Source organism: Terrapene carolina, unplaced genomic scaffold (genome assembly GCF_002925995.2).
Source record: "Terrapene carolina triunguis isolate 2854851 unplaced genomic scaffold, T_m_triunguis-2.0 Scaffold718, whole genome shotgun sequence".
NCBI classification, from domain to species: Eukaryota; Metazoa; Chordata; order Testudines; family Emydidae; genus Terrapene; species Terrapene triunguis.
In genome coordinates, this window is record NW_020665069.1 from 267719 (window position 1) to 271257 (window position 3539).

A 3539-nucleotide genomic window follows, 5' to 3' on the forward strand; every position below is an offset into this window, starting at 1 on the left:
CCGGGGGGCTCCCCCTATTTTCAGGGGGGCTGGTATCGCCCGGGGGGCTCCCCCCATTCTCGGGGGGCTGGTTGGGACCACCCAGGGGGCTCCCCCCATTCTCGGGGGGTTGGTTGGTACTGCCCAGGGGGGCTCCCCCTATTTTCAGGGGGGTTGGTATCGCCCGGGGCGCTCCCCCCATTCTCGGGGGGCTGGTTGGGACCGCCCAGGGGGCTCCCCCCATTCTCGGGGGGCTGGTTGGGACCGCCCAGGGGGGCTCCCCCCATTCTCGGGGGTGGTACTGCCACAGGGGACTCCCCCCATTCTCAGAGGGGGGTTGGTTGGTACCGCCCGGGGGGCTCCCCCTATTTTCAGGGGGGCTGGTATCGCCCGGGGGGGGGCTCCCCCCATTCTCGGGTGGGAGGGTTATTTGGTACCGCCCGGGGGGGCTCCCCCCATTCTCAGAGTGGGGTACCTCCCTGGGGGCTCCCCCCATTGTCTGACGGGGGGGTTGGTATCGCCCCGGGGCCCCCTTACCTGTTTGCCCCCCCCCCGTCCGAGGGGGAGCCGAGTACAGCCCTGCCCCCTATCCAGGGGGTTGGTACAGCCCGGTCCCCCCCGCACCACGGGATGGTCCAGCCCGAGCCCCTCTCGGCCCCTCCGAGCCCCTTTTACTCCAACAGACAAAATGGTGAATGAATCTGGACCAGCTGGAGCCGCCGGCCAATCAGCGCTCACAAACCTCTGACTGGCAGCCGCGAGGGCCAACGGACACGAGGCATGACCTGCACACGGCCCGCCCCCTTCGAGTGGCAGTAGCAGTGGCCATTGAGAGGCGAGGAGAGGCGAGGACTGTCCCAGGCTCGTCCCGCCCCTTCCCTTCGAGTGACACTTACAGTAGTCAATGAGAGGCCGATAGCGGGCAAAGGAGGCCGGGGCAGGAGGTACAGTAGCCAATAGCAAGGAAGGGGCGGGGCGGGGCCAGGCCCAGACTTGTTTACCTGGCGCTGAGCGAGGAGGAAGCGCGAGGCCGCGCCGCGCGTCATGGGAGTTGTAGTCCGCATCCCGGCACGAGTCCCGGCGCCCCCTCCCCGCGGAACCAATACGGCTCCCGGCATGCAGAGCGGCCGCTTCCCGCTCCGCGCGGGACCTGCCGGGAGATGTAGTCCACGCCGGCGAGCTCCCCCCACTACATCTCCCAGCACCCCCCGCGACCGACCCTGCGCCAAGGCAAGCCAGTACCGCACGGTGCATGCTGGGAGATGTAGTCCCCGCCGTGGCCCGCCCCATGGAGGCACCTGGGCGCCCCCCGCGGAAAGACTACAACTCCCATCACCCCCCGCGGCGGCTCCGCCACCTCCCCCCCGCAGGGCCTGGGAGCGAAACTCCAAGGGGAGAGGGCAGGAGCCCCCTCCGGACGCCCTCCTGGGGAAGGGTTATTTGCATGTCATTTGCATCTCATTAACATAATCATGCGCTCACCCGGCGGTCTCTCCCGGCCCGGTCCCGTCGCGCCTCGTCCGGGCTCCTCGCGCTTCCTCTCAGCAACAGCGGAGCCACCGCGGCCAATCAGCGCCCGGACCGGGAACCCCCCCGCCCCCAGCACACACACACACGCCCCACGTGGGGGCCGCAGGCGGGGCTGGCCACAGCCAATCCGCGACCGGGGCGACCGAGGGATGAAGTCATCGTACTGTGCCCCCATTGGCTAGGAGTGGCAGAGCCCTCGTCCAATCAGGAGCCGCCTCCGGCAGGCCAGGGAAGAAGGCGGGGCGGAGGGTGTGTGACACGCTGGAGCCTGGGAGTCACGGCCGCTGGTATCGCCCCGGCGCGCGCCCGCCCGCCCGCCGTGCATGTAATGCAACAGACAACCCCCGCGCGCACCGATGCATGCAACGCAGCCCACCCACACACCAGTGCATGCGATGCAGCTCCTTTCACACACGCCTTCCTATGCAGTACAGCCGCCCGGCACGCAGCAATGCATACGCCGCAACCCCCCCCAACACACACACCGGTCCATGCGTTGCATGCTCTGACATGCCTGCAAGGGGTTGCATGACATGCACCGATGTGTGCAGAGGTGCTTTTTTAATGCAGCCCTGCACGTGCACCAGTACATGCTATGCAACCCACCCACTGGTCCGTGCGTTGCATACAATGGTGTGTATGGGGGTTGCATTTTAATACAACCCCTGCACACATTTGCTGCATGCAATGCAAACTCTCCCACACAGGGACTGCTGAATGCTATGCAATACCCCGCTCCGCACATGCATGGGTGCACACAATGCAACCCTGTACACACAGTTGCATGGAATGCAACACCATCGCCCTGTACAGATACTGTTGCATGCAATGCAACCCCTTCCTCACACAGACACCTGGGGATGCAATACAACCCGCCCCCTCACAGACATAGGTGCATGTAATTCAACTTCCTGTGCACAGACACTGGTGCAGGCAATGCAATCCCCCTCCCCTCCCCCTCCACAGACACCAGTGCATGGACTGCAGAGAAACACCCACACAGACGGGCGCATGCAATGCAATTCCCCTATCACCACGGACAGACATCCGCACATGCAGTGCTGCTCCACCCTCCCCCGCGCCACAGAAATGGTTCATGGACTACAACTCCGTTCATCAGTCCATGGCATGTAACCTGCATGCAGAGGTAGAAGTGGCAGTGTATGCAGCACCATGTCCATCTGCTTGTTCATACACTGCAACCCCCTCTATACAGAAACACTGAGGCATGGAATGCAACCCCCTACACAGATACAGATACCTGCAACATATCCCCTGCCCGGGCCTGGTGCTTGGAATGCAACTGCCCCCACCAGTGTATATACATGCAACACTGAATGCAATGCAAACCCCAGCAGTGCATGCAAAGCCGCCCCCTCACAGAGACACTGGTGCATGCAGTGCAACCCCACACAGCGCAGGAAATGGAATCCACCCACAGTGCATGCAAGGCGATGCTCCATACCAGTGGTGGGCAGCCTGCGGGTAATCTGATTGCGGGCCGTGAGGCATTTTGCTGGCGTTGACGGCAGGTTGCCCACCACCGCCCCATACACACATACAGATACCAAGGAACGTGAGGCCACTCTCCACCCCAGAGTGAAGGCAATTCCACAGCCACGGGGCATGGCTGGTTGCACGGCAACTCACTTCCGCATGTGCGCAATGCAGCTTACTCCCCTCACACCCTGCCTCCACACACACACCCATGCCCCCGTTAGTGGAAGCCATGCAATGCACATTCTGCCCCCTGGGGTGGCTACCATAGGGGTTTGTGCTGGCCCTTTAAGAACCTGTCCCATCTTCTCTCTTATCAACCCAGGTGGGGGAGGGGGAGTTGTCATTGGGGCTAGTGCATTCCAAGGGGAGGGGTCCCATGCCCCACCCCAAGTAGGGTTGCCAACTTTCTAATTCCACAAAACCAAACACCCTTGCTCCACCCATGCCCCGCCCCTTCTTTGAGGCCCCACCCCTACCCCGCCCCTTCTCTGAGGCCCCGCCCCCCCTCCCTTCATCGCTTGCTCTCCCCC

General features: G+C 63.5%; 1 protein-coding gene across 1 annotated transcript in view; it reads right to left on the reverse strand.

The window, feature by feature from the left end:
- LOC112111020 (protein capicua homolog) overlaps window positions 1-1546 on the reverse strand; it is a 46786-nt gene extending 45240 nt beyond the window's left edge. Inside the window, exon 1 of the mRNA XM_029913592.1 lies at window positions 1462-1546. The gene's annotated coding sequence lies outside the window, so the exon portion shown is untranslated. The remainder of the gene's footprint in view (window positions 1-1461) is intronic.
- Between the last annotated feature and the right edge of the window lie 1993 nt (window positions 1547-3539).